The sequence below is a fragment of the Amblyomma maculatum genome, unplaced genomic scaffold (genome assembly GCF_055883805.1).
Source record: "Amblyomma maculatum isolate TAMU_Amacu unplaced genomic scaffold, ASM5588380v1 scaffold_113, whole genome shotgun sequence".
Classification (NCBI taxonomy): domain Eukaryota; kingdom Metazoa; phylum Arthropoda; class Arachnida; order Ixodida; family Ixodidae; genus Amblyomma; species Amblyomma maculatum.
In genome coordinates, this window is record NW_028146838.1 from 1 (window position 1) to 10,344 (window position 10,344).

General features: G+C 41.2%; 1 long non-coding RNA gene across 1 annotated transcript; it reads left to right on the top strand.

Moving 5' to 3' along the window:
- The first annotated feature begins 1,423 nt into the window (after nucleotides 1–1,423).
- LOC146170642 (uncharacterized) lies at nucleotides 1,424–4,294 on the top strand. Its single transcript, XR_014703154.1, has 3 exons — nucleotides 1,424–1,877; nucleotides 3,748–3,897; nucleotides 4,151–4,294. It is a non-coding gene; the product is annotated as an uncharacterized LOC146170642 (long non-coding RNA).
- The last annotated feature ends 6,050 nt before the right edge of the window (nucleotides 4,295–10,344 follow it).

Below are 10,344 nucleotides of genomic sequence, written 5' to 3' on the forward strand. Positions count from 1 at the left end.
AAATAATGTGCGCTGTCGAGTCATTCGAAAAAACGAATGCAGCCTACAAACACTGTTTTAATGAGGCAGTTTTCCATGCCCTTTCCAATTCTTTCATTCTACTAAAATGATTTGGAATACGTTGCTTGCTCATTGAACGTTATCGTCTTTTTGTGCAATCCGCGTTAAGGTGAAGGTGATTGCGAAAAACGTCTGTGTATTGCCTGATGCCACAGCGCTTCAGGACCTCGACGCGCACAAAATTGATTCTGAATCATTCATTGCTGTGTCTCTCACCGTCGATTTGCGAAGTCGAGACAAAACATGAGCGAAGAAATATTGTTACAGCTGGAGAATGATGAGGACGAAGTGGCGCGCTCGTTTGTGGAAGATTAAGAAAAAGAAGTGCGTCGAATGGGCGGCCCTCGTAGCCTGGCTCCTTGGCTGTTCCTCAATGTATATATCTTTAATCCTCTTTTGTAAATATATTTCTCCCTGTTACAAAATTATATGCCAAAATTTAAAAACCTTGAACAATTCACAAATTCCGTAGAATGTTCAGAACAGCGCGGTGCGCTATAATTGGACAAAGGCTTTATCGATGTGGCCATAGTTACTTGCGCAACAAAATTATGCAAGGTGTTTTAATGGTTTTGAAAGCTGAGGTAGTGTAGAATAGGTGGAAAAAGTTTAAACAATGTGAAAACTGTTTTTGTTTTCCTAAAAATTTTCAATGTTCGCTGTTTTCTGTAAATTAGCGCGATCGTATCTCTGTATCCAAATGTCATAAAAATATGAGCTTTAGCTGTTTGCGGATAATTATGCTGAGAACAAATTGTGGAATTATTGCTGCTCTACCATGAACCTTTTCTGAAATAAAGGCCTGCAAATTAGGAAAATTTTCGTTTCCTGGGCCGATGTTTAGAATTTTTATAAAAACATCTACTCATACCCGAAAAGCGAACAATAACTGAATACAAATAAAAATATGTATATATTTAGTCGGATAATTTTCAGCTAGCTAACTTGAGCATAATTTGTATAATATATAACCAAATTTGGCCAGAATAGAAGAGAAGCTCGGAACTCCACCTCTTTGACATTATTAATCAGTCATCACGCAACAGTATATAATATTTTGAAGTAAATATAAAAGGTCGAACGACCATCCTTTGTTCGATCATAGGTGGCGAAAGGGAGGGGACGCGCGCATTTGTCGATGCACCAGCTGTATGGATTTACGCAAGAATGTGGATGGTAAATGGGGAGGCTTTCTATCTTTTTAGAAAATGTTTGCCCGTGGTTGGCTTGAAGAAACAATGCGTTTGCGAACACACAAAACAAAACTATTTATTAGAACTCGACTCGAGCGGTGCGCGCTGGCGGCCGCTCATCGGCACGGTCCGAAGTCACGGCTGGCCGGTGCAAGCAGAAGAGGGCTGGGTAAAGGAGGAATGGAATGTTGAGAGGGTCGTTGGTCCTTCGTTCCCACGCGCAGCCCTTGCGAACACAACACCGCGGCGGGAATCACGCGCTGGTTGAGCGGGTCGTTGTTCCCCCTCGCCTACGCGTCTACGTGCAAGACACAACAGACAGCATCCCCAGCTGCGCTGCTGTGCGGCCTCCTCCCGAAGCGTTCATTTCAGAGCTTGTTGGAGACGCTACAAGACTTGTGACAGCTTCTTAAACCTTTCTTTAATTTCTTCCCTCATTAATTTTCTTTTTCATTGTGCTGTGCATAATTTTCTCTTGCGCCTATACATGTCCATGTGCTCCGGTTGGTGCTTGCTACATATCAGTGAATAGCTGAGCTGTGAAATGTCGCCGGAGTACGGATTACAGCAACGGCGGGATACCATCGGCATTATCGGACTCAGTGAGCGCCGTCATCTTAGACCGTGAGTATATATCTTTGCAGCATGCCATTGCTTCATAATTGGTTCTATATAATCTCCTACCAGTCCCAAATGTTCTCTTTCCTTATTCTCCTCGAAACAACTGCGCGAAGCATGACTTCAAGAACTAAGCGAATTTTCGTCCGGGTTACATGCAAGCAAGTGCGTGGACTTATTTGCTGGCTGCGATATGAATAGCATTTGCGCCGAAAATAGAGGAGCCGTGCGTAACAGGTGTGTATGCCACCAACACGTGACAGAACACTGCAGGCAGCCATTTGCGCAGTTTTTTGACTGTGCAGCGCGCCGCAATCAATTAGTAACCGGATACTATGCGCCCGGCTTTGTACATATATTTTGGACAGCCTCTCTTCTGCGCGCAGGAAGCCATGTTCACACAGTTTTTGGATTTTGTTAAGAGTTAAGGGCAGTTTTTTGTTTTCAGATGTACAGACGAAGTTTTGAAAACTGTTCGTGCCGTCTGTGCAAGCGAATTTTACAGTGGGGCAGACATGTGCGTGATGCCGCTTGATGACTAGGCTATAATTAAGTCATAATGAACCTCCACTTTTATAATGGTTAATATCATATTGAGGAATTGAAAGCCGTGAACAGCGCAAGTGAGCCCCTTTTCAAAATTTTCTTAATCGACGCCCCCCTTCTGAGCACGTGCCTTCAGGTGAGGGCGTTATCAGAAAGCGGCGACAATAGGAGAGCGATTTCGCAGACGCGCTTCGAGGGCGGGGGAAAATAACAATACAAGCAAAAAGGCACATCAGCCGTGTGTGCACTGCGTCCCTGTCACTGCAAAGTAAACAACGTGCACGCGGGACACAATGTACAAAACATTGACGGCCGGTATGAGGCAACCATATCGTCCGAAATATTGCTCGCGAAGCGCTCGATGACGGCGCGCACTTTCAGGCGAAATGGGACAGGACGTCAGGTCCGCCTGTTTGCAATTACAGCTCTTTGTACCTCACGTGCCGTACCGTATGCATGAAGTGCACGCCATAGCCATCGTGCAAGAATGTTGAAACCGAAGCAGCGATCCACGTATTCTAATTCTATAGGAAATCATTTGGGAGTAGAAAAGAGCAACTTAATATGATGTGCATGGTTCTTTAATGAACGATATGTATAAATGGACGGTTGAATAGTTACAGTAATGGAGTGTTCCGCTAGAATTGTTTACGGCCGTGACCGCAATAAACATTACTCATATTGCTCTTAGCTTTAAGCTCTGGCATTGATAAGCCTATCTAAAGAACCGACTGGCAGTGACAGGTTGTTTACAGCTGTTGATCAAAAGGTAGGTCATCATGCTATTATTGCAGGCATATTTGCTTCTTTTTGTACCTCTGTTTACTAAAACTTAATTTTGTTCCCCATTCCTAGGGACGCTGCACCTCTTACAACACTCACTGTTCAGTCGCTTTTATTCAAGTATACAAAAAGGAGGAAATGCGCATGCACTCATAGGATAGCCTGTCTTTCCGTTAACAGCTGCAAATAACACGCCACTGCTCCTCGGTACTTTGGATGAAGTTTTCAATGGGGTTACCTGAGATGCCTAGCAATTGCTGTAATATTTATACCAATCACTGCAGTGAAACAGAAAGGTAACACTGCAACACTTTAACTGCTGCATGCACCTATAAACGTGCCTTAATTTATTGCCTATTCTTATAGACGCAGGACCTCTTACTATAGGCTTTGTTCAGTAAGCAACCGTCTTTCATTGCTTCAATTTCTATCTCTCCACCACTTTCTTGTTGCTCTGGGTGTGATCATTTGATTTCATTGTTCAAATCATATTGTTTTATCATGTGTGAATGATTTAGCCTGCACATACATGCTTTCATTTTTTTAGATGCGCATCGGGAGCGTTTTCTACGTAGAAGTGGATCGATTGAGTTGTATCACTGGTGCGAAAACCGACAACCCCCGGAAGATATGTGTCCTGTGGTTGGAAGGGCAGTAAAGAAGAAGAAAATCAGCGGAAAAGCCTGCCTAAAAAAAGGTAGCACTGCATCACTGTAACTGCTGCATGCACCTTTAAATATGCCTTATTTTTATTGCCTATTCTTATAGACGGTGGACCTCTTGCTATTGGCTTTTTGCAGAAAGCAACCGCCTTTCATTGCTTCAATTCCTATCTCTCCACCACTTTTTTGTTACTTCGAGTGTGATCCTTTGATTTTATTGTTCAAATCATATTATTAAATCGCCGGTGAATGATTTCGCCTACACATACATGCTTTCATTTTTTTTAGGTGCGCATCGAGAGTGTTTTCTACGTATAAATGGATCGATTAAGTTGTATCACTGGTGCGAAAACCAACAGTTCGGTACCCCCAGAAGATTTGTGTCTTGTGGGTGGCAGGGGTATAAAGAAGAGGATAATCAGTGGAAAAGCCTGCCTAAAAACGTACAAAGATGGTGCAAAAGCGAAATGCTGATCAGGGTTAGAGTCTGATTACTTCTGTTATCCCATTTCACTTGCTAGGTGATGTGACATATATGAAGCACCTTAGTATAATTTGTGGTATACTCACTGAAAATTGTGTAGACATTAACTTTTTTCTCGTTCAATTATTTTGAGTGACGCACGAATTGGAATAAAACGAAGTCATCCACACGTCTAATGCCCATAGACATTAGATGCGTGGATGAGCTCATTAATTGTGTTCCTATGTGAGCATGCAATAGTTTGTCGAATATATTAATATGTTAAAAGTTGATTTTTTTACTGTTAACCGGAGTAATACATATGCTCCATATCCTAGCATTATTCGCCTGTAGTTTGTATCTGCTCTTTCCTAAATTGTATTCTACAAAGTATACGTGTGTCATCTCGTACGTCTATTTAACTAGCGAACAATTTGCAATCGAATCCCTTTTGTGATGTTTCAGCTACAAATAATGTATGACAGTTGTGACAATATAGGTAGCTTTAGGTATAACATATAGCGCGAAAATCTTTAATATATGCGATGATATTTTTATTCACCGCATTGGCTAAACCAGCCTGTTGAAGAGACGAAATGAAAACAAATATGGATGTCTTCGGACAGGAACAGTAATCGTGGTGCCATGACCATTTTTTTAATTAAATTTTCATATGTCGTGGGCTAATGTTTCGACACAAAGGAATGACCCTTAGGTTTGCCAGATGCGGCGTAGTATTCTCGAAAAAAAAAAAAACGCCTATCACTAAAGCTGGAAAACGCCGTTTTTGTCGTTTCAAAAAGTTGCACGTTTGGAGGCCGGCTGGTTGCGTAAAATTTTGTCATCCACTGTTTTTTACTCGCCGCATTTGGGTAACGTTTACTTGTATAAGAAGTATTAAAAGTGTGTTTCATTGATGCAGTTGATTTAGTAAAAAATCGCAAACTTTGCTTGAAGAACAACGCGCTACAAAAATGTTAATGTTCAACCTTACATACTGGCGTGACGCATTGCGTTGTTTGCACTAAAATATTCTGTGTTTATTACGCAGGTCATATTGTTAATTTAAGGCAGAATTTGGAGCTCTAAGCTGCTATGTGTGTTCTCTGTAACGCCACCAAAAGTATTATGCTGGAAAGCGATTTGCTTAAGATTGTAATTATAAAAATTACACATTGAAAAATCATCTTCAAAAATATAGTATTGTTAGTGGTGGTCAAAGCTGACAAATGGAATAATATATTAATAACCTAGATTGAATACTATTGCACCTAGCAATAAAAAAGAATGCAGGACAGAGAAAAAGTTCAGCCTTCACTTGCGTTCTGCCATGAAATTGACAGAAATAGTGAATTAATACCATTTTAAGCTACATTAAGTATTTGTCCCAGAAGCAGAAAAACGGTGTTAAGCGCTGACAATGTTTTAAATTTTACTTAAGGTAAAATGTAACTAAATTCAGCAAATACTAAATTGAAGTTTTGATGCCTATTCCATAAGGGGGAGCCATATAAGCACATCTATAGAACAAAAACAAGCATTTTTATATTTCTAATATTACATTTTGCAGAATTCAATATATTTACTGACTCAAATTAACAAAGTACTTTGCATTGTTTCCACAGATTTTGATAAAAATTGATGTTGCGGCCGTTTCTTCAATTCTAATCAGTTTTCCTTATTTTACCATTTTCTTACTTTTGTCCAATTTCAAAATAATATGCAGATACACACACAAATCTAGAGCTTCAAATTTTTTCAGAAATAAAGAATGGAACCTAGATAATGTAGAAAAATAGTTTCTGTGCCAAGATATTATTGGATCTTGCAAGAATGCAGGCTGAGTTTGGCCATTATCAGCACAAGCACTCGGTTTAATATTTAATGTTATATTTTTAAACAGTATAACGCAACACTTTTTAGTCCGTGATATTTTTGAGGTACTGAAGATTTTTGAGAGGGATTTGAATGAAAATCGAAGATGATCTTTTTTTAATTGCAGCAAATTTGCCCTTTACTGCTGTTTTCGAATTCTGAGCAATTTTGATGCGTTGTGGAGAACACACCTAGTGGTCTGGAGCTCCAGATACTGCCTGGAATTAAGAACATGCGTCAGGAAGTGAAAACATATTTAGTGCAACCAACCTAATGCATCATATGCCAGTACATAAGGTTAAAAATGAATATTTTTGCAGCGTATCGCTCCTGAAGAAAAGTTTGCGATTTTTTAATAACACAACTGCAAAAACAAAATAGGTTTCTAATAGTGTTTGTAAATATAAAACCTGCATATATTTAGTGAGTAAAAAAGAGCAGATGACAAATTCATGGCGTCCAAACTTGCAACATTTTGAAATGGCAAAAACAGCGTTTTCTACCTCTAGAGATATGCCATACAATTGTTTTTTTTTTCGAGGAAACTACGCGTATCTTGAAAAACTAAGGTTAATTCTTTTGTGTCTAGATACTTGCCCACCACATATAAGAATTTCGTTGGAAACGAAAGATGGCCATGGGACCTCGATTATGTTTCTTATCTAAGGCACCCATAATACGCTGTGAGAAAGCCAATATCAAGGACTTTTTTTAATATTCCATATTTCGAACGGTTGTGCCATCTAAGAAAATTAGAAAGCTAGGCACACCTTAGGTGTAGCCAGCCCTCACTTTCTGTTACAGCTGCATTTGCTAAGCTGAATTAATGCGTTGATTACTTTATTTTAGCCACGAATATAGCGCTATTACGTGTCAATTTTAAAGAAAGGCCGCAGTGACGCGATTCCTGTAGAATTTGTAAGTGAAATCTGTAAACCTTACAAATCTACCCATATATATGATCTCTTGCAGGTTTTATTCAAGCTACATTAAACCTGCTGCGCCCCATAGCTTGAGCCAAGGGTTATAAATAAACCATTAGAAACAGACGATGGAAACCGGTGGTGCATTGCTGGCAGCCACTTAGGACAGCGCAGAAAATTTTTATTTTGTACGTGGGGAAGTGAGGTTATTCGCTTCAAGTACTAAATATTCACTTTAGACAATAAATAGGACTTACAGAGTCGGTGAGCATGTTCGGAAACCCCTGTTTCAATATTTGCGGTTAGAAACCTCATGTGTACCTTTTTTTCCAGCTGTCGATAAATTCCGGGTTATGTAGATACCGAAACCGTTACCAGCCCATTCGCGCACCTCAACTGTGCTGCTCACAACATGATTTTGAGCGGACAAAACAACCTGCCGCTAAGATTGCTAGCCCCATGCATGAGTAAGGGTGATATGCTGGCGATGGTTGCTTCGCGTCGGCCCTTTGGCGCACATGAAGGCTCGAGTTACAATGAGCGCGCCGAACTTTGCAATGCGGATAATGACTACAAAGCGGTAAGGATATAAATGAGTTTAACAGTATTTTTCAGCTGTAAAATACAAATACAGTCTTGTTGGACGATGTGCTGGCGCGGACGAAGAAACCATAGGCAACTTGTAGGTCTAACGCTACACAGGGCTGTCGAGCCAAGCCAAGTCCTCAATTGTATTGTCCGGGAATCAGATTTCTGTATTTTTGTGGTTTCCTATTGTATCTGGTGTTCAAAATGCAGACGTGAAGGTTCTTTATCACAAATAATCAAACATGGATTGTGCCGGTACTCTTCAAAGTAGCAACACCATTTATTGTGTAAGTCATTAATCAGTAATTTAGGTAAATAATGTCAATAAGGATTCCAAACAAAACCTTTTCTGTGGCGCTCAAGGTAGCTTCCAGCAATATATATCTGGTTTTCTTCGCCTGCCTCCGAAATGTGTTTTTTTATCCCTTGGATCAAATTTGCTTGGACAAGCAGTATATGTGTAAAAATGATGCACCTGTGAGCTACCCGTTTAAGTGAGCTCTCGTTTAAGTAACTACCCACAAAACCAGTCAAAAGCGTATATCAGCTAACCAGCGGCCAGTGCAGCAGTCGTGGGCTTAGATCGCTTGTGTATATTATATCTAGCCATTTAAAAAAAAATGAAAATGGTCGCCGAACATTCTCTTGGTAACGATTATTAGTATAAACTGTTTGCACATCGCAGAAAGCGTAGGAGCGGCAAAAAACTAGCGCGCCAGTCATATGCGGAGACATCCGATAATCAAGCACTAATTCCTAGTGTGGGATGAAACACTGGCTGTCTCAGCCGTATTGCTGTGGAGGCGATCAAAATGCAACAGGGCACATGCTATGCAATGTATGTGCGTCTTTCATCCTAATAAACCCAAGGCAGCTGAAACTAATCTGGAACTCATCAGTATAGTGTTTCTCATTGACCATAAATTTCGGTACATGAATCCTGGAATTTTCTACACCTTCCTAAAATAATGCGCGCGATTGTATATGCCTCATAATAGTGTTGTAAATTTTGTTTCCTCATTGTTTTTGTGCAGGTGCCATTTGCAAAAAAGTTGGGGTGGACGATTTGGAGGCACACGCATTTATTCGCAGGTGGCTGCCTGATTCCTGTGACAGGGGGGGTGGAAGAAAAAGGCGTTATGCTGAAACCTCCCCTGGCGAACCAGGCATGCCACCTGTGAATGCAATTGCAGGGTCAGCCCCCTCACTACGCCTATGAGTGTGCCCTCCAGCTCCCTGGCCCCTTCCACTTCCCGAGAGCCCGCCCTGCCCTGACCAACCCTGCCACTGCCCCGCTAACTGCTGCTGTGTATGCCCTCAGCGCTGGCTAGTAACAACTGCCGTCTATAGTAACAATTGCAATAAATATTATCTTTTTGTGAACCATGCCCTTGTTTTGTGAATATCTACTGGTTGCTCATGAGCAACAATTTGAATTTATATGGCCACTCCTATTTGAAAGGCCATTATTGTCCCAGCAAGTTCGATGTGCTGTCACGAATATCGCTAGAATGAAAAAGGCTGCATTTTATGGCCTGCACAGGCAGTGCCACAAAATGTGTAATCTTGACATCATCCATGGCACATGAATGGAGTAGCCGGTGTACCCATAAACCATTGGATTAATATTGGTATCGACAATATGCGGCATGAATGGAGTAGCCAGTGCACCTGCAATGGCTAACCATTGGTATGATATTGGCATTGACAATGGGCCATCAATGGAATAGCTGGTATTAAACAAATATTGGTAATACAATGATGGTATAACGCTGGACAGTATTGGCAAGAATCATGGTGCATGAATGGAAAGTCTAATATTGTGCCTACATTGGTGGCTCCAGCTTGGTTGAACACTGGACCAATCTTGGAATGAAAGATGGGCCAAGAATGGAGAATGTAGTAAAATGCCCAAATGCCAATATCAGTCCAATATTGATGCCATTCTTTTCCAGTAATGAACCATTGTTGGACCAATGCTGGTGTGCTGCTTGGGTAGTTTACACTCAGGATGGCGCCTATTGAAATCCAGGCTCATCGTCAGCTGATCCACTCGCTCACAATTGTCCACATTCCTTTATTTTGTGCCCGGAAGGCTGCTCTTTGTGGCATGTCCACTACGGTGCAATAACGGACGGAAATGGACAATACAAATGAATTTGTATTTCACAGTGCGGCATATATGCAGGCGTTATTAGTTTACACTCAGGATGGCGCCTATTGAAATCCAGGCTCATCGTCAGCTGATCCACTCGCTCACAATTGTCCACATTCCTTTATTTTGTGCCCGGAAGGCTGCTCTTTGTGGCATGTCCACTGCGGTGCAATAACGGACGGAAATGGACAATGCAAATGAATTTGTATTTCACAGTGCGGCATATATGCAGGCGTTATTAGTTTACTTTGCACTCAGGATGGCGCCTATTGAAATCCAGGGCCATCGTCAGCTGATCCACTCGCTCACAATTGTCCACATTCCTTTATTTTGTGCCCGGAAGGCTGCTCTTTGTGGCATGTCCACTGCGGTGCAATAACGGACGGAAATGGACAATACAAATGAATTTGTATTTCACAGTGCGGCATATATGCAGGCGTTATTAGTTTACTTTACACTCAGGATGGCGCCTATTGAA